Consider the following 24,166-nt stretch of genomic DNA (forward strand, 5'->3'; position numbering starts at 1 on the left):
AATAGAATTTTTAAAAAATATTATCTATTCCAAAAGAATGCAGGAAAGGAGGAAAAAATTCCAAAGGATGTCTGGTGGAAATGGAGCATATAGAAACAATATGCATTTATTGATAATATATTAACATAAACATATCGGTAATTATTTTAAGTGGTCTAAACATTTAAATTTAAATGGTCCAACATTTAAACATTTAAATGGTCTAAACATTTAAATTTAAATTCAGAGATTGTCATATGGATATAAAAGCAAGAAAGAACTGTGCTATCTCTAAGAACCATACCTTGATTATGTAGATACACTTAAGTTAAACATGAAAGGATGGAAAATGATATACCATGCAAACACAAATAGAAAATGCAGTAGTGGCGGTATCTGACAAAGTAGGTATGAGAACAAGGAATAATACCAGAGGAAACGAGGGGCCTTTCATAATACAAAGGAAAGAGGCATCGAGAAGACGCAGTAATCCTGAATATTTATGCATGTAGAAACAGAGATTCAGGATACATGAAGTGAAAACTGACAGGATAGAATGACGAAATAGAGAAATTGACAATTAGAGCTGGATAGTTCACCACTTTGGCCTCAATAATTGATAGGACAAGGGGATAGCACATCGGTCAGCTTACTGAAGCTTACTTGCACGGTACTCTCGGTCATTTGGCCTACCAGACATTTGTAGAGCACACCACCTGAAGGAATAGAATGCACACGCTGCTAGTGCACACAGGACATTCATCAGGAGGGGCTATATTATGGGAAATAAAACAAGTGTCAATATATTTAACAATATTGAAGTCATCTTCTTTGACTATAACAGATTTGATTGAAATCGCGTAAAGGTATTCTCATATATTTGTAAATTAAGAAACACTTCTCTTTTTATGAGTGTATGATTGCACTTTCTAATGGGCTGTTTTTGACATACATTTATTTCCTCAATATTGTAGAGAGAGTGGTGTTACCAGAGTGTTTTTCAAAGCACACAGCCCATTGGGGTGCTGATTTCCAGGTCTGTTAGCAGATTTCATAAGCAGTGGTGGTGTGGCAGCAAACCAAGATGCCTTCTTTGCTTCTGCCCCCTTTTGGGGTTCTTGGTTACCTTGCATTTTCCTTATAATTCCTTGTAAAGGGTTCAAGAGTTCTAGTGTGGTGAGAATAATGTCTAAATGATAGTTTCAGATGCTGGTTTATTTTTGCTCTTTGGGAAATTGGCTGTCTTCCAACAATTTCTAATACCACAGAATACCTCCATTAGTGGCAGCATCAAGAAGTGGTCACTCAGTCGTGTTTGACTCTCTGGGACCCCATGAACTGTAGCCTACCAGGCTCCTCCGTCCCTGGGATTTCCAGGCAAGAGTACTGGAGTGGGTTGCCATTTCCTTCTCCAGGGGATCTTCCCGACCCAGGGATTGAACCCGGGTCTCCTGCATTATAGGCAGACACTTTACTGTCTGAGCCACCAGGGAAGCCTTGTTCAAAGATATCCATGATTGATTTACAGAGAAGAGAAAAAGCAAGGCATCTTGAGAATGAGAAGATGGAAATTTACCCTCAAGGAGTTTACAGTCTAGTGGGTGGAGAGACATTGTGAACAACTAAAAGAAACAGCAGGTATGAATAAAACTTCAGGGCCAAAGAAGGCATCTCAAGTGAAAAAATCAAGCACTTTGATATTTTTAAAGTACAATGAACATAGTTAATTTTCAGCATTATCAATAATCATTTCCATAACATAAGTAGAGACTCCTAGATCTAAAAAGTAAGAAAAGCCAGAAGGAATTTTTTTCCTGCCTCCTGTTTCCCTGATTTGTTTATTAAACTTATTTCTTGAGTAAATTTTTAAATAAGGAAATGCTTTAATTTCCCTCAATTTCTTCTCTGCCTCACCTCCTCGTTACAGGGCTTGGTGCTGAACTAATATGCATGCATACTATGAGCGAAGTATCTGCCTAGATAGATACAGAAATTACAATGGTTCTTAAAAATTTAATCTCTTAAAAAAAACCTCTATTTAAGGGGGCTAACTTTTAAGCTGAGCTAAAGCAAATACTCTTTTCCCTATACAGTAGGACCTTGTTTATCCATTGTATATATTAAAAGCTTACATCTAATAACCTCGACCTCCTACTCCATCCCTCCCCCTGCCCCATCCCCCTTGGCAACCACTAGTCTGTTTTCTATGTTTGTGGTTCTGTTTCTGTTTCAAAGATAGGTTCATTTGAGTCACATTTTAGATGCCACGTATAAGTGATATCATATGGCATCTGTCTTTCTGACTTACTTGACTTAGTATGATAATCTCTACATTCATCCATGTTGCTGCAAATGGCATTAATTTATTCTTTTTCTGGATGAGCAGTATTCCATTGTCTATATGTACCACATCTTCTTTATCCATTCACCTGCTGATGGACATTTAGGTTGTTTCCATGTCTTGAATATTGCGATTATTGCTATGAATATATGGGTACATGTATCTTTTTGAATTACAGTTTTGTCTGGATATATGCCCAGGAGTGGGATTGCTGGATCATGTGGCTATTCTATTTTTAATTTTCTGAGGATCCCCCATGCTGTTTTCCACTATAGGGAGGTTGCACCAACTTCACATTCCTAGCTATATAGGAGGGTTCCCTTTTCTCCAAACTCTCTGCAGCGTTTATTACTTGTAGACGTTTAGATTATTTTCTTAATTTTACTTTTTAGTATTTAAAAATTTTTGTTAGAGTATAGTTGATTTACAGTGTTTTAGTTTCAGGTGTACAGTAAAGTATATTTGTCAACTTTTTAACAATGGCCATTCTAACTGGTGTGAGATGGTACCTCATTGTAGTTTTGATTTGCCTTTCTCTAATATTTAACAATATTGAGCATCTTTTCATTTGCCTGTTGGCCGTCTGTATGTATTCTTCAGAAAAATGTCTATTTAGGTCTTCTGCTCATTTTTCAATTGGATTTTTTTTTGTTATTGTTGTTGTTGTTATTGTTGACTTGTACAAGCTGCTTATATATTTTCCAGATAAATCCTTGTTGGTCACATCATTTACAAGCATTTTCTCCCATTCCATAGGTTGTCTTTTTGTTTATGGTCCCCTTTGCTGTATAAAAGCTTGAACTCTTGATTAGGTCCCCTTTGTTTATTTTTGGTTTTATTCCAAAAATAAGTCATTTTGAGTTTATATTTGTGTATGGTAAGAGGGTGTGCTCTAACTTCATTGATTTACACAAGGCTGTCCAACTTTCCCAGCGCCACTCACTGAAGAGACTGACGTTTCTCCATTGTCTATTCTGGCTTTCTTTGTCGAAGATTAATTGACTATAGGTGTGTGGGTTTCTTTCTGGACTCTTTTCTGTTCCATTGATCCATATGTCTTTCTTACGCAATATTCTTCTAAATAAACCTTGGAAAGAAAGAAAAAATCATGAGGGAAATTAAAATATTTTGAGCTAAATGTAAGTGAAAAACACAACCTATCAATATTTGTGGGGCAAGAGCTAACACAGTCCTTAGGGGGTAATATGTAGAATTAATATTTATATTAGAAAAGAAGAAATAAGTAAAATCAATGAAATCAATTTCCGTCTTTAGGAAATAGAAAAAAGAGAAAATCAAATATAGAACAAGGAGAGGAAATACCAAGTGGATATAGGTGAAATAAAGTTCTCTAACATCTTTATCTCTAAAGGAAATAAGGAACTTCTAAGATTCAAAGTATCTATTTTTAAAAATAAGAAAATTTTATTAATATTTCTGAAAACCTTAGCTCCTGTTTTTTGTTTTTGGTCCTTACTTACTTTGTGACCTAAGGTAACCTGTTCAGCTTATTTTAATACTTAGGTTTCTCATTTGTAAGATGAGATAATAAATTTTAAGGTCATAATGATTGAGAGGCAAATGACATGAATATATGCAAAGATGATAGCAATTTAGAATTAAAGTTTAGATCACATACTTCTAAAATCCAGCCTCAGTAAAATAAAAAAAGCTAAAAAGAGTAAAATGTTTTTAATGACAGGAATCTTGAGGTATGAAGTTATTTATACAAGTTTTTTTTTTTATTGAAGTATAGTTAATTTGCAGTGTTGTGTTAGTTTCTGGCAGAGTTATTTTATAGCAGAGTTTCAGTTTTGCATGTATTCTTTTCATATTCTCTTCTATTATAGTTTCCTATGAGATATTGATGATGGTTCCCCGTGCTTCACAGTGGGACCTTGTTGTTTTACACTGGGTTTTAAAAATACAGTTTACTAAGAAAGTACACAGAAGTACTGTATTTTGGGTGAACTATCCAGTTAAGGACAATTTAAAAAGTGAATAAAGAAATCTGCTTGAATATATTAAAATACTACCAGGCAATAAAAATTTACCAATCAAGATTTGACTGGGGGAGAAAGGAGGCCCAAGGAGGTAAGCCTTGTGTAGTAAGTAAATAATGACCCTCCAAGGATGCCCATGTCCTGTTCCTGAGAACCTATGGATATGTTACTTTACATGGTAAAAGACTTTTGCAGAATTGTGTCCTACTCACTTATGTGGGAATTAGAATTTGTTAGAGATATTCTTGGATATTTGGATGAAGTAATTTATAAACAAAGTGTTGAGGATACACTCAGGTTTCTTCTTGATGCTTATGGTAAAATGTGAGAGGAAAAAGATAAAAAAAGGGAAAAACCATTAAGCCAAAGGAAGTAGGACTTATGATTTAAGAAGTTTCCAGCCTTGAATATCTTGATTGAAAAAGACACTAAAAGTAGAAGATTCATGTCAGGAAAGAGTATCTGGTGAGAAAACCAAGGTTATGGCTGAAAATCTTCTTTGAAAGGTCTGGGTATACAGGCACAGTGTGTAGTCACACTTAGAGGGCTGTTCTAAGAGACTAGGTTTGTGACTTATGGATCCCTTTAACGGTCTCAACTGAAGCCAAAATAGAGACGGGATAATTTAGGGAAAACCGGTGAAAGAGCCTCTTGTGTGGAATGGATCCCGGTGTCAGATATAGGAGACTCACTTTAGAATTTTACATCAACAACAGCAATGCCAGCTTGGACTGAAAGGGACAGAGAGAAGGTTAATTGAAGGAAGGCTGTGGATGCCAGGTTCTGTCATTAGGAAACAGGCTGAAAAGACCATTACAGGGCTGGCAGCACATGTTACCTTGATGAAAAAGGATGGTTGACTCCCAGGGTGGAGCTTTGGCCCAAAGATGTGAAGCTGTGATCCACAGAGGATTATCCTAGGGCTTCAGTTCTTATTATTTTGAAATTCCTTGGGATGGCTGATTCCTTTTTGTTCTTCCGGGTCCTTCCTTTTTGAATGGGATATCTATGTTTTCTGTCATATGATTGTCCCATCATTGTTCTTGGGAAGCTGATAACTTTTTTTTCCAGTTTTCCAGGTCCTCAGGTAGAGAGAAATTTTGCCCCAGATGGAATATATCCAGAGTCTCATTCCTACCTGATTTATAATATATGATTTAAATAGTACAGTTTGGGACGTTTTAGTCGATGCGATATAGATGAGATTTCACAGTTTGAGTTGCTTCCATAATTGATTCAGACCTATGGAGATGTTGTAATGGGGTGAATGCATTTTAATGTGGAATGGGTATGAATCTTTGGGGACCACAGGGTTTACTGTGGTGGAAACAATAATGTGTCCTCAAAGATGTTCAAGTAGTAATTCCTGGAACCTGTGAATATGTGAACATGATAAAAGGAACTTTACAGATGAGATTAGGGATCTTGATATAGAAATATTTTTCTGGATTACTCTGATGGGCCCAGTGTAGTCACAAGGATTCTATTTATTTATTTTTGGTTGTGCTGGGTCTTTGTTGCTGCACATGGGCTTTCTCTAGTTGGGGCAAGTGGGGACTACTGTTCGTTGGGGTGCACAGGCTTCTCACTGTGGTGGTTTCTCTTGTTGCAGAACACAGGCTCTAGGCACACAGACTTCAGTAGTTGTGGTGCTCAGGCTCTGTAGTTGTGGCTCCTGGGCTCTAGAGCTTGGGCTGAGTAGTTGTGGTCATGGGTTTAGTTGCTCCATAGCATGTGGAATCTTCCCGGACCAGGGATCAAACCTGTGTCTCCTGCATTGGCAGGTGGATTCTTACCTACTACGCCACCAGGGTAGTCTAATCACAAGGATTCTTATGAGGTGCAGGGGAGTGACAGAGTCAGAGAAAGCATCGTAACAACAGAAGCAGAGAGAGAGAGAAAGCAATGTAATGATGGAGGCAGAGGTTGGGGTAATGCAAGGCCACAAGCCAAGGACAGGGACAGCCTTTGGAAGTTGGTTAAGGCAAGGAAGCACAAACCCTGCCATAATCCTGCCAATTCGAGGAGTCATTATATTAATTGCTTGCCAGCTATATTAATTGATCTCCAAATTTGGCTGAAATTCAGCTGAATACTCTTCATGGAAGACTCAGCTGTCCAATAAACTCTTAATAATAAAATACAGCCTCTTTATTCTTTGCTGTTTTTTTTTTGTCCTTACACTTTCTGAATTGTAGATGGAGTAATGAATTTGCAGTAGTCTATAACCATGAAGTACCAAAATGAGAAAATATTGAGAGAGTCCCAAAGACTTGGGTATTGACATTGTTAAGTCACAGACTGGGCTTACTACTTTATGAGACAAATAAAACTTTATTTTTAAAGACAGTGTTGGGTTTGTTGCTATTTGTGACTGGATTCACTCCTACCTGATATTCTTATAAAATAAGATGAAAAGTCAAAGACAATAATTATGCTGAGAGAAAGCACAGTAAAAGCACAGAAAGCACAATAATCTCTTTCATTAAATGATATAAGCAAATGCCATATAATATTAGTAGCATATGTGTATGAGAGTACCTATAAACATGTAGTAATATCTGTACAGATGTATGGAATTTTGGTTTATTCTTTGTTAAACTACTGATTTGCAGAATATGAATCAACTCTTGCTTATGTGTGCTACATACATATGTGGGGAAGAATTTGCCAACATTTACTTCTATTTATCTTTGAAAACTCTAGCAAAGGGGGAAGTGGTGCTTCTTTGATTTAATGAGACATGTGGGCTTGGAAACTTGCATTAGGTTATAGCAGCAAAAACCGTATTCACAACATGGGAGAGTGCTGTGTAAATCAAAGAGATTCCACCTGAGTGGCGATCCCTTCTGTGCTTTGTTCATAGAAGAGAGTTGGTAATCGTCAGTTAGCTTTCTAATTTTAAATTGGATTTGAATCAGAAAGTGAAAAGCATGAATATATTCAAATTTCAGTCAGTGTACATGTGTACTGTAAGTGTGGATCATGAAGAAATAAGTAATGTTAGATTTAACTTTCTGATCACACTCAAGTAAGAATGTTGAAAAGGGACAGATGATCATATGAGCTATTGAAATAAAATATACATTTTCTGCCAGTAAGACCATTATGATTTCATGTGGTCTTTTCAGGTGGCATATTTTAGTATCTTGAGTGGTCTGAACTTGTCATTTCCAAGCCAAAATACTGTTCTTTTTAGTGTTAAGGTTATTTTCTCAGAATTTTTAAAGGCAATCAAACTGAAATACAAATAGCTTGAGACTGACATTTGGATTTTTTCCCAGCTTAATGTCTTTTTTAGTCTGGAAAAAGAAACTGATGATATATTATTTAGCTAATATATAAACCACATCCAAATGCTGCAGCAGAGCATGAAGAAATAATTTTGAGAACTGAAAACAAGAGTGGATTAGAGATACATTTATTGTTGTCTTCCAAGTCGAAACAGCCAGCCTTCCAGCTTTTGGCTATAAAATGTTAGAACTTATCATCTATTTGAGTCCTGAAAGTAGTCTTCAGTGAGCCATTTCTCCATAATTTCTGGACCATTTGTGTTAATATGAAAATCTATATTTATCTGGCAGCCACTAAACACTTGGTGCCATTTATAATGATCTATGATTGTGAATTTAAAATTTCCAGCTTAGCAGAAGCCAGCATGAGAGATCAATTGCAAATATAACCTAAATTATAAATTAAGCTATCCACCATTGAGCTGCATAGAGCTACCTTGGTGAAAAATTGCAAATAATATTATCCTTCTCACTGAAATAAAACTTATTTTACTGCTTATTTAAAAGATATTTTCTTTTGTTGTCAAGAAAATAAACACACTTAAATTTTTCTTTTTATTTTTTGGAGAAAAATCGCTTTACAATGTTGTGTTGGTTTCTGCCATACAACAGTGTAAATCAGCCATAATTATATACCACTTCTCTCTTGAGCCTCCCTCCCCTCCCAGAAACACATTTTCAAAAATATGTAAACTTGATGATATTCATGTACACTGATACCTATGAAGGAGTGGTAGACAACAAACTTTAAGAAATACTACTGTTGAAGCTATAGATAGGGAATCTCCTTTGCTTAGGTAATTACAAGTAGCTCAATTTAGCGAATTAAAATTTCTCTGTCATCTTCTTGACCCTCTATCTATATGAAATTCACATTGATATTCCACCACACAGAATCAGAGAAGGTTCTTATTCCAGTTCTTTCATAGCTTGATGATTTGATCTATGGTCTTATCTTCTGGGATCTTTAAATGTGTCTGCAGAGCCTACTTTCACACTTCATTTTCTGATTGCCACCAACATATCCTTGATTACACTGCTTAAAGAAGTATACTTGCTTATATTTGTGTGCATGCTCAATCATATCCATTTCTTTGTGACCCCATGTACTGTAGCCCACCAGGCTTCTCTGTCCATGGAATTTTCCAGGCAAGAATACTGGAGAGGGGTGCCATTTCCTCCTCCAGGGGATCTTTCCAACCCAGGGGTCGAACCTGCATCTCTTGCGTCTCCTACGTTGGAAGGCAGATTCTTTACTGCTGCACCTCCTGGGGAAGCCTAGAGAAGTGTGGACAATTTTAACTTATTTAATTCACTGACTTTGGAATGTATCAGGAAGTTAGACCATCTCATAACAATGAGAATTGTGAAGACACAATTGGTCTCTTCATGGTATGAGGCAATGCCTCTGATGAGACTCCATAGTTTGAGCACTGAACAATAATCTAGTGAAATTACGTATAAGTAATTGCTTTTCTTTCCTACATAGCATTTCAGAGATTCTTTCAGACCCAGGCAATCCTAGTTGTAGAACTATCAGTCTGTGTAAAGGTCATCTCTCTGCTAATCATTTATAATTATGAAAATTATAATTTCATCATGATGCTATTACAGCTAGGCATAGAAAACTCCAAGTCATTTATCAAACTTCTTTTGGGCTCTGATTTTACAAGATCTGGAGGTATATGCAAAAATTCATATAGGGAGATATATTCTAATATATTTAAACTTAGACTAAGATACGGATAGATTAAGAGTAGACTAAGAGCAGTGTGTAAAATCTGGTGGCTAGATAGGCTGAAATGAACCTACAAGTGGATTATGGCCAATTCATAGTTATAAAAAATTGAATTTGTTACCAACATTTGTAACCTGTAGAATTTCATAAATATAATCTAGATGTTCAGCTTTTCTTAAAAATGAAAAAGACAAAAGCCCAATCCTAACAGCAGTCAACTGGGGATGATTAAATGCTGCACCTGGTGTGGATGAGGGATCCTTAGTGTGCCCTTTACATTCAACACTTATTTACCCACCGGGCCCCAGCCGTCATTGAGTTCTCCACCCTTGTGAGTGTAATAGCAGTTGATCTTATAGGGTCCTTTAGCTTCATTTAAGAGTTGTAACCCTTAACTTTATTTCATTTAGATATGTTCAATTGTGTATTATTCATTAAATGTCAATTGTTTCTTTAAAAAGAGGAATTTAGGTTTTTAGGGAGCAGGAAGAATATACTTGGGTTGCATAACTCTAGGCAGAAGTTCATGGTGCATTGCACAGTAATAAATGCCAGTGAATTCTGAACATTCACATAGTTCTAATTTACTCATAGAAGCACTTTAAATCTTGGCCACAACTAGATCATCCATCATTTGGATATGTAATTTCAGGAAAACTATATAAACTATTTGTATGTTTTCTCTTAGTGAAACATTTTTGAACACAGAATCACATAATTCTTACATAATTGTTGATTATTGTGGTGACATTTTTCATTTTCAGGATATCCATGTTTACTCATATTTACTCTAGCTTAGAACTTGGCAATGTAGCTTCAGATTTGCTATATTAAATTTTTGACACAATTGAATTACTAATCCCAGTGTTGACATGAACTGTTATTTGAGCAACTGTATTAAGGAATCTTGGTAGCTTTTATCAGCTTTCCTCAATTTCACAAAATGGCTGAAACTTCATAAAGCCATCTTCTACTCCAATGTACAGTCAAACCTAGTAGCTCACATTTAAATTCTGCCTCTCCTGAGATTGTTGTTGTTCAGTTGCTGAGTCTGACTCTTTGTGACCCCTTAGACTGTAGTGCGCCAGGCTCCTCTGTTCTCCACTATCTCCCAGAGTTTGCTCAAACTCATGTCCATTGAGTTGGTGATGCCATCCAACCATCTCACCCTCTGTTGTTCCCTTCTTCTCCTGCCCTCAATCTTTATCAGCATCAGGGTCTTTTTCCAATGAGTTGACTCTTCACATCAGGTGACCAAGTATTGGAGCTTCAGCACCTGTTCTTCCAAGGAATATTCAGGGCTAATTTCCTTTAAGATTGACTGGTTTGATTTCCTTGCTGTCCAAGAGACTCTCAGGAGTACTCTCCAGCACCACAGTTTGAAAGCATCAGTTCTTCGATGCTCAGCCTTCTTTATGGTCCAACTGTCATATCTGGACATGACTACTGGAAAAACCATAGCTTTGAGTACATAGACCTTTGTCTGCATTGTGATGTCTCTGCTTTTTGTCTTCTGTTTGTCATAACTTTCCTTCCAAGGAGCAAGTTTCTTTTAATTTCATGACTGTAGTCACTGTCTGCAGTGATTTTGAAGCCCAAGAATATACAATCTATCACTACTTCCACTTTTTTCCCCTTCTATTTGTCATGAAGTGATGGGACTGGATGCCATGATCTTTGTTGTTGTTGTTTTTTTTTTTTGAATGTTGAGTTTTAAGCCAGCTTTTTCACTCTGCTCTTTCCCACTACTCAAGAGGCTCTTTAGTTCCCCTTCACTTGCTGCCATTGACTTCCCTGGTCACTCAGCTGGTAAAGAATCCTCCTGCAGTGCAGGAGACCCAAGTTCAATTCCTGGGTCAGGAAGATCTGCTGGAAAAGGGATAGGTTACCCACTTCAGTATTCTTGGGCTTCCTTGGTGGCTCAGCTGGTAAAGAATCTGCCTGCAATGTGGGAGACCTGGGTTTGATCTCTGGGTTGGTAAGATCCCCTGGAGAAGGGAATGGCTACCCACTCCAGTATTCTGGCCTGGAGAATTCCATGGACTATATAGTCCATGGGGTCACAAAGAGTTGGACAGGACTGAGTGACTTTCACTTCACTTCCCTTCACTTTACTTTCTGCTATTAAAGTGGCATTATCTGTATATCTGAGGTTGTTGGTATTTCTCCTGGCAGTCTTGATTCCAGCTTGTTATTCATCCAGCCTGTTATTTCTCATGATGTACTCTGTATAGATGTTAAATTAGCAGGGCTACAATATACAGCCTTGAGGTACTCCTTTCCCAGTTTGGAACCAGTTAGTTGTTTCATGTTGGATTCTAACTGTTGCTTCTTGACTTACATACAGGTTTCTTAGGAGACAGGTCAGGTGGTCTGGTACTCCCATCTCTTTAAGAGTTTTTCACAGTTTATTGTGATCCATACAAAGGCTTTCATGTAGTCAATGAAGCAGAAGTAGATGTTTTTCTGGAACTCCTTTGCTTTTTCTATGATCTAATGAATGTTGGCAATTTGATCTCTGGTTTCTCTGCTTTTTCTAAACCCAGCTTGTACATCTGGAAGTTCTTAGTTCACGTACTCCTGATATACTTGTCTAGATTTATGTGGGAAAGCTATTTTCTATTTCTGTTACTGAAAATATGGTACTAACTAGCTAACTAGAATAAGGTTCCCTAGTGGCTCAGTGGTGAAGATTAGGTTCGATCCCTGGGTCAGGAAGATCCCATGGATGAGGGCAAGGCAACCCACTCTAGTACTCTTGCCTGGAGAATCCCATGGATAGAGGAGCCTGACAGGCTACAGTCCATAGGGTTGCAAAGAGTTGAACATGAGTAAAACAACTTAGCATACAAGTAGTATACGGTTTGTCCTACAGAGCACTTCTGGTCATGTATTTAGTTTTCTCATTTCAATGGTGTGTAACCTAAGTGCTATATCTAAGACCCAGTGATATCTATAATACAATTATTGATTAACACAAATTTTTCAAATCTTTTTGGTTACTTTGAGTTCTTCTAGCCATGCTTATTTAATTCTGTTTAAATTTAACTGTTTCTTTTAAAAAAATCAGAGTATTTTGCTTCCTGAGATCAGAAACAGAGGGCATTATGCTTTCTAAATGAACCACAATTTATGTTGCAATTATGAAAATGCACATAATAAACACATGTTCTTTCCTATACGCTCAAGTCAGAGTTACATATTGCTCTGCCCAATCAATCTTTATGACTGAATGACTTAAAGAGTTAACTGTATCTGGGACATACTTATTAAATATATTCAATTTTAAATTAAGAAGATAATGCCAATTATAATCATGTAGCAAATGTTTTGTTGAATTCAGCATACTTAAAATATTTTAAGTTGCAAATCATCATTTTAAGTTCCTTATAAAGTTACTACTTCTTACTGTAAGATGCTGTAATAGAAGAGGATTCTGGACATCATCTTGTTTTTAGAAACTAGAATAAAAACATTTTAATTAGCTTTGGAAAATGAAACAATCATCAGTCTTACCAAAATATTAAATCTAGATGTTTTAGTATAGTAAATGCTCAAAAATTATTAGAGTTGAAAGATTAGAACAGTTCAATTCAGTCACTCAGTTGCGTCCGACTCTTTGCGACCCCATGAACTGCAGCACGCCAGGCCTCCCTGCCCAGCATGAACTCCCGGAGTCCACCCAAACCCATGTTCATTGAGTCGGTGATGCCATCCAACCATCTTATCCTCTGTCATCCCCTTCTCCTCCTGCCCTCAATCTTTCCCAGCATCAGGGTCTTTTCAGATGAGTCAGCTCTTCGTGTGAGGTGGCCAAAGTATTGCAGTTTCAGCTTCAACGTCAGTCCTTCCAATGAACACTCAGGACTGATCTCCTTTAGAATGGACTGGTTGGATCTCCTTGCAGTCCAAGGGACTCTCAAGTGTCTTCTTCAACACCACAGTTCAAAAGCATCAATTCTTCTGTGTTTAGCCTTCTTTATAGTTCAACTCTCACATCCATACATGACCACTGGAAAAACCATAGCTTGACTAGACAGACCTTTGTTGGCAAAGTAATGTCTCTGCTTTTTAATACGCTGTCTAGGTTGGTCATAACTCTCCTTCCAAGGAGTAAGTGTCTTTTAATTTCATGGCTGCAGTCACCATCTGCAGTGATTTTGGAGCCCAGAAAAATAAAGTCTGACACTGTTTCCCCATCTATTTGCCATAAAGTGATGGGACCAGATGCCATGATCTTCGTTTTCTGAATGTTGAGCTTTAAGCCAACTTTTTCACTCTCCTCTTTCACTTTCATCAAGAGGCTTTTTAGTTCTTCTTCACTTTCTGCCATAAGGCTGCTGTCATCTGCATATCTGAGGTTGCTGATGTTTCTCCCCGCAATCTTGATTCCAGCTTGTGCTTCCTCCAGCCCAGTGTTTCTCATGATGTACTCTGCTGCTGCTGCTGTTAAGTCACATCAGTCATGTCTGACTCTGTGCAACCCCATAGACACCAGCCCACCAGGCTCCCCCATCCCTGGGATTCTCCAGGCAAGAACACGGAGTGGGTTGCCATTTCCTTCTCCAATGCATGAAAGTGAAAAGTCAAAGTGAGGTCGCTCAGTCATGTCTGACTCTTAGCGGCCCCATGGACTGTAGCCTACCAGGCTCCTCTGTCCATGAGATTCTCCAGTCAAGAGTACTGGAGTGGGGTGCCATCGCCTTCTCCGATGATGTACTCTGCATATACATTAAATAAGCAGGGTGACAATATACAGCCTTGACTCACTCCTTTTCTTATTTGGAGCCAGTCTCTTGTTCCATGTCCAGTTCTAACTGTTGCTTCCTGACCTGCATACAAGAATTAGTGATATTTAGAATATAAATTAATATTGAAATTAATACAATACTGAGATCACATAAGTATTTCATAATATTCTTAATTCTTTCTCTTCTTTGTCTACACAATATCCTCAGAAACCACCTTTACTCTGATGACCTTGGGTATGACCTGTATGGACTGATCACTTCCAAATACACAGATCACTTCCAGTGTACCTTGAACTCTCCACTGAGCTCCAGTCTTACACAAATTGCTGTCTGTATGATACCTCTAGCTTGATGTTTTATAAGGACTATAAAAGTAACATTTTAAAATGGAACTTGTCTTTCTTCTAACCCTGCTCTTCCTTCTGTTATATTTTCTCCACCTGACAAGTGCCTGCTTCCCAGGTGGTGCTACTGGTAAAGAATCCACCTACCAATGCAGAAGATGCAACAGATGCAGGTTTGATCCTGGATCTTGACATTCCTTTGGAGGAGGAAATATTACCCACTCCAATAGAAAACCCCATGGACGGAGGAGCCTGGTGGGCTACACTCCACGGGGCTGCAAAGAGTCAGACATGACTGAGTGACTGAGCACATACACATTATATATGACATTAGCCAGGACAGTGTCACAAGGCTATCCCTATCTGGCATATGGTTATGGAAAGGGGAGTTGGAAATTGGGATTGTGCTAGTAGCCGATAATATTTGAGTCACCTACTTAAAAGCCATGTTGCTTTTGGAAATAATTTCTTTGTGTCACAATTTTCTTGTCTGTGAATTTATTGCTGACAAAGAGTGTGTACTCAGTAAATGTTAGCTTTGTTTTGGTCACCTATTGCTGCCTAGCAAATTGCCCTAAAATGCAGTGCCCTAAAACAACAACTATTTGTTATTTTCATGATTGTGCTAATGGCAACAAATGGAGTTAGATTGCTAGAGAAGACTCAAGGCCCCAAACGATGGTACTTATCTACAGTTTCTTGCAGACAAAGAATACAAATAGCAACAACATTAAAGTATTCTTTGTCATCAAAGGCTGCAAGGGTTCCAGAGAGACCAGGAGTGAGCTCTAATCGTCTTCTCTCCATAAGGCCATATCAGGACACGCTTTCTTAGATCAGGAACTGCTAACAGATGTGTGGACATCTCAGAACCTGGGAGCTTGAATGAAGTCTTTCATCAGAATTTCTTATACTTTAGCTGGACCTCACTTCCCTTCTAGGTAGTTGGACTTGTGTAACAGGCTTAGGGCTCTGAGACTGCAAATTTGGAACATGTCAGGCCTCTTAAGGCCTAGGCTTGGAAATGGTGCTGTGTAACTTGCCATATATTCTCTTTGTCCGAACACGTCACAGGGCCAGCTCAGATTCATAAACAGGGAGATGAACTCCATCTTCTGATGGGAGGTAAGGCATGAACTTTTAGGGATAGGAAGAATTTTTGGTGGGCGTGTTTGTAGACAGTCTGTCATGATTATTATTCTTGTTATAATTACTGTATTATCATTACTAGAACTATTGTTTAGTCAAAGTAAGAAAACATTATCTTGCCTGGACTTCTGAAATAGCCTCCTAACAAGTATCTTTGCTTCCAGTCTCATTCCCTTTTTAAAAAAAAATTAATTTATTTTTTATTGAAGAATAATTGCTTTACAGAATTTTGCTGTTTTCTGTCAAACCTCAATATGAATCAGCCATAGGTATACATATATCCCGTCCCTTTTGAAGCTCCCTCCCATCTGCCTCCCCATCCCACCCTTCCCAACCCCATCCCAGGGTTGATATAGAGCCCTTGTTTGAGTTTCCTGAGCCATATAGCAAATTCACTCCCTTCTTTTATCTTCACAGGCAGGCAGATGTATCATCTTAAAATGTTATCTGACAACAGAAGGACAAACAACTCAATTGAATAATGGGCAAAAGACTTTTTGAGAATATACATTTCTCCAAAGAAGATATACAAATGCCCAGTAAACACACAAAAAGATATCCAATACCTTTAGTCATTAGGAAAATGCATATCAAAATCACTGCAAGGTACCATTTCACATTTACTGGGATTTACATAATAAAAAAATGGAAAACAACAAGTGTTGGTGGGGATGTAGCGAAATTGAAACCTTTGTACGTAGTTAGTTGGAATGTGAAATGGTGTGGTCTCCATGGGAAGCAGTTTGATGATTCCTTGAAAAGCTATATATAGTATTACCATATGACTGGGAAGTTTTACTTCCAGATGTAAATGTGTTCCTGCCAGCCTCTTCCGGGAATGCTGTACTGACGAATTTCCCCTTTGTATATGCTTTTCTGTTCCATCCATTCTTCCCAAAATAAGCTCCTTCTTTTGTTTAGGTTTCAACATAAATTGTCTTTCCTGTCTAAGTTCCCTTGTTACTTTCTAACTTAGCACTCTGTATTCTTCATACAAATTGCATTACTTGCAATTTATAAATAGTGTATTTATCTGTTCGGTGCTATTGGTCTGTCTTTCTCACTGGAATTTTCACTTCCTGAGGGCATAGATCTGTCCTGTTATACATCCAGGAACTTAGCATGTACCTAGCACATCCCTGGCAATTCAGTTATTTGTAAAAATGGACAACCAAAGGAATTCTGTTATGAAATATACAAGAGGACATGTCACTATGTAATAGGTTAATGAAAATTTAATGGTCTTCAACCAGTCTTGCCATGATCTGTGTAATAAACTTTTGTGGTAATATTCCTTGAAGAAAAGAAGAGGGGCTTTGTAGTTAGTCAGACCTTAGTTTTCTTTGTGTTCCTACTAGTTGTCTTAGAGGTAAGTTCCTTAATCTCCATGGATCTTATTTTCCCAATTAGGCAAACTTAAGTAATTTTGTTTATCTTGCAGGATTTTTAAAGATTAAAGATAAGAGGAATAGTCTCAAGTACAGTGCCTGCCGCACAGTGATGCTCAGTAACTATAGGGAATTAGTGTTTATTTTATTTGTAAGAAGGATCACAGAAAGGGAAAGCTAAAAACATCATCTAAGTAAGTATTGATCGCAAAAGTCAGTTTTATAGACTGGGCAAAGCATCTAAAGTAAAACCTTGTGATATCTGAATGGAGCTAGTAAAAAAAAATATTTCTCCCCCCCTTATCTTTGCCCTTTCTGCAATCTTATTGCATTATACCTTGTATATATGTATTTCTTTCTATATTTTCATATTTGATATATTTTTAATATATACATGAATTTATAAGGCAATCACAAACATTTGAACTCTGATAATTAAGGAGTCAAATGTTGATTTTTTTTTTTTTTTAGATAGAAAAATGGTTTTGTGGTTATGTTAAAGAAAGAGTCCTTTATTTTTTAGAGATATATCCTAAAGTATTTATTTATGGATTATATGATATTTTGGATTTGCCTGTACATCATGAGTGAGAACTGGGCAGATTGATAGGATTAGAAACATATGGGGATGTAGTTGAGGATTATTGACCCTGGGTAATGTATATGTGGGAATTATTTTGTGTATTTTACTTTTTCATAATTATAAGTAGGGAAGAAAGGAAATGGAGAGTTTAAGCTTATATAGAGAGTGGGGAGATGTTCCAGGCACTTTTCCCACTCACCAAAATTGTCAGCCAGGGTTGAGAAAAGAGTGACATTTGGGGGCCGGCTAATGAGTCGGACATGACTGAGTGACTGAACTGAACTGAACTGAATACAAAGGCTGAGTTGTGAGGCTGTCACAACATAATAAAGTTCAGTAGGTTTCAAGTCACATCTATTCACGTGTGAAATTTTAAGTAACATTTTTCAGTGACTCACTCTTACATCTGAATGAGGAGGAAGGGATCACCAGACATTTGAGGGAACTCCCTGATATGAAACACAAAAGCAAAAAATCAGAAGCCAACATCAAGCAAACTCCAAGGAAACAGATAGTAAAACAATATTATGAATAATTAAAATTATAATTAATATTCAGAGAAAGATGGAGGATAATGCATGCATGAATAAAGATGTCAAGAATAATAAAGATAATTTGAAAATTAAAAATGTAATTATCAGTTTAGTTCAGTCATTCAGTCGTGTCTGACTCTCTGTGACCCCATGGACTGCAGCACTCCAGGCCTCCCTGTCCATCACCAACTTCTGGAGTTTACTCAGACTCATGTCCATTGAGTTGGTGATGCCATCCAACCATCTCATCCTCTGTTGTCCCCTTCTCCTCCCACCTTCAGTCTTTCCCAGCATCAGGGTCTTTTCAAATGAGTCAGCTCTTTGCATCAGGTGGCCAAAGTATTGGAGTTTCAGCTTCAACATCAGTCCTTCCAATAAACACTCAGGACTGATTTCCTTAAGGATGGACTGGTTGGATCTCCTTGCAGTCCAAGGGACTCTCAAGAGTCTTATCCAACACCACAGTTGAAAAGCATCAATTCTTCCACATTCAGCTTTATTTATAGTCCAACTCTCACATTCATACATGCCCACTGGAAAAACCATAGCCTTGACTAGATGGACCTTTGTTGGCAAAGTAATGTCTCTGCTTTTTAATATGTTGTCTAGCTTGGTCATAACTTTACTTCCAAGGTGTAAGCATCTTTTAATTTCATGGCTGCAGTCATCATCTGCAGTGATTTTGGAGCCCCTCAAAATAAAGTCTGTCACTGTTTCCCCATCTATTTGCCATGAAGTGATGGGACCAGATACTATGATCTTCATTTTCTGAATGTTGAGCTTTAAGCCAAGTTTTTCACTCTCTTCTTTCACTTTCATTGAGAGGATCTTTAGTTCTTCACTTTCTGCCATAAGGGTGGAGTCATCTGCATATCTGAGGTTATTGATATTTCTCCCGGCAATCTTGATTCCAGTTTGTGCTTCATCCAGCTTGGCATTTCTCATTATGTACTCTGCATATAAGTTAAATAAGCAGGGTGACAATATACAGCCTTGACTTACTCCTTTTCCTATTTGGAACCAGTCTGTTGTTCCATGTCCAATTTCAACTGTTGCTTCCTTACCTGCATACAGATTTCTCAAGAGGCAGGTCAGGTGGCCTGGTATTCCCATCTCTAAGAATTTTCCACAGTTTGTTGTGATCCACACAGTCAAAGGCATTGGCATAGTCAATAAAGCAGAAATAGATGTTTTTCTGGAATTCTCTTGCTTTTTTGATGATCCAGCAGATGTTGGCAATTTGATCTCTGGTTCCTCTGCCTTTTTTCAATCCAGCTTGAACATCTGGAAGTTCATGGTTCATATCCTGTTGATGCCTGGCTTGGAGAATTTTGAGCCTTACTTTGCTAGCGTGTGAGATGGGTGCAATTGTGCACTAGTTTGAGCATTCTTTGGCATTGCCTTTCTTAGGGATTGGAATTATATCTGACCTTTTCCAGTCTTGTGGCCACTGCTGAGTTTTCCAAATGTGCTGGCATAGTCAGTGTGGCACTTTCACAGCATCATCTTTTAGGATTTGAAATAATAGCTCAACTGGAATTCCATCACCTCCACTAGCTTTGTTCGTAGTGATGCTTCCTAAGGCCCACATTCCAGGATCTGGCTCTAGATGAGTGATCACACTATTGTGATTATCTGGGTTGTGAAGATCTTTTTTGTATAGTTCTTCTGTGTGTTCTTGTCACCTCTTCTTAATCTCTTCTGCTTCTGTTAGGTCCATCACATTTCTGTCTTTTTCTTGAGCCCATCTTTGCATGAAATACTCCCTTGGTACCTCTAATTTTCTTCAAGAAAATATAATTATAGAGCTTAATTATAGAATTTAAAATTATAGAACATGAGCTGGAAGAAATATTTGGAAGCCTGGCCTCACTGTAGTCCTTATTTACAGAAGGGGACTGTGGAACTCTAGGGAAAAATGGCAGTTATGGGACCAATGGAAAGTGATTGTACCTGCAGGGTCCTAGCAGTGTGAGTTTTAAACTATTTTAGGCTTCAGTTGTGACTGCACATTAACATTAAACAGAAAGCTTTTAAAATTTTAATAACGCCTGGGTCTCATTTCTATTGGCTTTAGTTTGAGTAAAGTAGAACGAGGCATTATTATTTTTAAAAGTTCCCCAGATAATTCTCTTGTAAAGCATGGGTTGAGATCTGGTGTAAGCTTCTCAAAAGCAAAGCCCATGCTTTATTTATTAGTATGTACACTGCTTTGTACATAGTAAACTTTTAGTATTTTCTTTGGAAATAGTCATCATCACTGATGGTGGCTCCAAGTTAGAGGAGTAAAGGTTAAACTGTTTGACTTGCCCCAGTCCCTGATGAAATAAATGATTATACCCTAGTTTTTAAAGAGAGCTTTTTTTTTTTTTAATCAAATCCTAGGCATTTCACTTCATCTGTAAACATTTCAGTAGTGACCTCTGAAAGATAGTCTTTAAAAACCAAATAATTATCTTAAAAAATTCACAGTGTTTACTTAATATGATAGATTTTTAATTAGTGTTCAAATTTCAAGTGTCTCATAAATATTAGAAACAGGATCCACAGAATGTCCACGCTTTGCCATTGGTGTTGACTGATAACATCTCTGTTGCTCTCTCCCTCTTTTCTTCTCTTTCCTTTCCTTGAAGTTATTTGTTGAGCAATTTATTTGTCCTGTAATTTTCTACAAGAGGTGCTAAGTGCATCCGCCTCAAGCATATTCCTTTGCCTGGGGTAGGGGAAACACTGCTTTATAAGTGACTGTGTGTCCTTCCATTAGGTAGCACGTGGTCTAAAGAGGGCCATTTTTATTAGGTTGTACATTAAAAGATTACATAAACAATCTGCCACAGTAATCTTAAAGTTTTCTTCCTAAAGCAGGATACTTTTAAGGTCTAAGCCTTCTACTTGAAGATAGATGTGCTTTGCAGAAAAAGCTGTGGCAGGGACCGCTTTTTGGCTGAGCTGTGGTTCTTTATTGTGCTTGAGAATCCTCTGTGAGGCTTGTTAAAAGTGTAGATTTGGGAGAATGGCAATGAAACATGTAAAATATCATGTAGGAAACGAGTTGCCAGTCCAGGTTCGATGCACGATGCTGGATGCTTGGGGCTGGTGCACTGGGACGGCCCAGAGGGATGGTATGGGGAGGGAGGAGGGAGGAGGGTTCAGGATGGGGAACACATGTATACCTGTGGCGGATTCATTTTGATATTTGGCAAAACTAATACAATTATGTAAAGTTTAAAAATAAAATAAAATTAGAAAAAAAAAAAAAGTGTAGATTCCTGTGCCCAGAAAGATTCTGATTCAAGGTCTCAGAGGACACTCTGGGAGGCCATGTACTTAATAGACTGATATCAGTGCCGGTGTTTGGTTGATCACAGTTTGTAAAAGCAGGATAAATATCACAGCATTTTCATCCTGTGTCTAGGGTTTGGTCTTTGCAGAGTTTATTTTACCTTCTTAGACGGTCACAAAGGGAGACCTGCCCTTCCGTGGTCAGTGTCTCACAGTCCTATTTTGGAACTTATTTGGAATTGGCTTATTAAATTCTAACTTTTTATAAGTAAAGACCTGATTTTACTATTTTATGTTATTTTAGTGAAATAAAGTTCAGTAATATTAGAAACTTTATTGAAAACAGAAGAAAAGGAAAAGGAAGTATTTATTGAAGAGGTCAAGATTTCATTTAGTCTTTTAGCAAAATAGTTCTCAAGACTAAGTATATTCACTTACCTCATTAATCACACTTAGTCTTTTCCCTGTGCTCCATATTAATAATCGTCTAGACAGCTGTTCCTGTGGTCATGTACGGATGTGAGAGTTAGACTGTGAAGAAGGCTGAGCGCCGAAGAATTGATACTTTTGAACTGTGGTGTTGGAGAAGACTCTTGAGAGTCCCTTGGACTGCAAGGAGATCCAACCAGTCCATTCTGAAGGAGATCAGCCCTGGGATTTCTTTGGAAGGAATGATGCTGAAGCTGAAACTTCAGTACTTTGGCCACCTCATGCGAAGAGTTGACTCATTGGAAAAGACTCTGATGCTGGGAGGGATTGGGGGCAGAAGGAGAAGGGGACGACAGAGGATAAAATGGCTGGATGGCATCACTGACTCGATGGACGTGAGTTTGAGTGAACTCAGGGAGTTGGTGATGGACAGGGAGGCCTGACGTGCTGCGATTCATGGGGTCGCAAAGAGTCGGACACGACTGAGCAACTGAACTGAACTGAGACAACTGTTCAGAACAGGAGGAAAGTAGTAGTAGTTCCTGTTTGTCAGTAGCTAATTATTTTTTATCATGCCTGCCTATACAGAGAGAAAACTGATACAGCATATCTGTAAAAAAAAATAAAGATTACATCATGTATTTGAATATTTGTTCATATTTTTGTATTTGATACATATTTCGTAGGTTTGTATACACTCAGAATTATACAGAAATTTTTTTTCTTCTGAATGTAACTTTCTGCAAGTTCATAGGAAAAAACAATCTTAGATGCCATGACCAAAATGAATCTTTCTGTCAACTATCAAATAATTGCATAAATCTGTTCATTTGAGGCAATATAATATGGACTTTTGCTAATATGGACTTTTGCATACATTTTTAGAATCTAATTTGTTTTTAAGAAGAGATATTTATGTATAAGAATTTCTCCTAAAGAATTTTTCGAATTATTTTTTTACTTAAATTATAGATATTTTACTATTATTACAAATGGATAATGCTATTCTTTGGAGACGTATTAGTTCCCAGAGGGACATATCTTCTAAAATCATTATATGGCCATTGCAAATGTAAGATTCAGCTCATGAGTTCATGCAAGTATTTACTGAGCACCTAGTATGCCACAGCTACTCTTCTGTTCTCTAAAGATACAACAACCAATGAAACAGAAAAATAACAAAGCGAAACTGCCCTCTTGGAGCTTACAACATAGCAGGAAATGATATTTTGGGTAGTGAAAAATGATAAGGTTGAAAAATAGGAGAGGGAACAGGGATTGTTTGGGTTGCCTAGAAATGGCTCACTGAGAAGGTAACATTGAGTAGTGAACTGATTGAATTGAGAGAGTGAGCCTTGGAGCTATCTAGGAGAACATTCTGAGCAAAGAGAATGGTAAATGCAAAGGTCCTTAGGTGAATATATGATTGATCTTTTGGGAAACAGAGTGAATAGAATTGAGAGAGCAGTAGGAGAGGAGGTTAGAGTGGTAATACTGTGTCTGGAAGTGAAATTCATTTCATATTTAGGATCTTGTTTTTTTTTGCTGGAAGTGAAATTGAAAACCATTGAATGGGTTTGAGAAGGGGGATGGTGCAATCTGACAAAGGGCCTTAACTGGACTCATTGCTAGCTTCTGTGGTAGAAACAGACTGAAGATAGGCAATATTGGAAGCCGGGGAGGTGGTTAGGAAGATTTTTACAGTAACCTGGGTAAGAGATGGTGACTTGGATCAGAGTACTTGTGAGGTTGGGAAACATGGTTGGATTTTGATGTATTATAATAAGATAGGTGACAGAATTTGCTAATAGAATTTCCTTTTATATCCAAGTTATAGGCCCAGTATTTCATTCATAAATCAATGTATAATTCTTTCAACTATAGAAAAGTAGGAGAGTTATATATGAAGCAGATGATTTAAATCTAACTTTTTATATACTATGAAAGGTACTTTATCAAGGTAATTAAAATATTTGATGATGAATCAATAGTACTTCCTGATACATATTTGTATTTTATTAGCAGGATAATTAAAACTCAATCCCACTATTTACTGAGTTAATTTTATCTTTTGTAAAGTATCTAGTTAAAACCCTAATGTCTTATATCTTCTAACATTTGTAGTTAAAATAGAAGAGCTGGTTGTATAAGTTAAATGGAAGAAATATATTTATTTACTGTAATGCTTAATCACGTGAAGGGCTCAGATAATTTTTTTTCCTGAGATCTATCAGTAGAGGGCAGCAAAGTTTCAAGCAGTGTGTTTTTAGGTTCCTGGGAGGCTTTGCAAAGGAAAGCAAAGCCTTTCTCTCTTTTTCTTTGTTTGTTGCTCTTAAGTTTGTTCTGGCTTGCT

General features: G+C 37.5%; 1 protein-coding gene across 3 annotated transcripts in view; it reads left to right on the forward strand.

The window, feature by feature from the left end:
- STPG2 (sperm tail PG-rich repeat containing 2) overlaps positions 1-24,166 on the forward strand; it is a 636,844-nt gene that overhangs the window by 109,068 nt on the left and 503,610 nt on the right. The gene's annotated exons all lie outside the window — the stretch shown is intronic.

This window comes from Bos javanicus, chromosome 6, assembly GCF_032452875.1.
Source record: "Bos javanicus breed banteng chromosome 6, ARS-OSU_banteng_1.0, whole genome shotgun sequence".
NCBI lineage: Eukaryota > Metazoa > Chordata > Mammalia > Artiodactyla > Bovidae > Bos > Bos javanicus.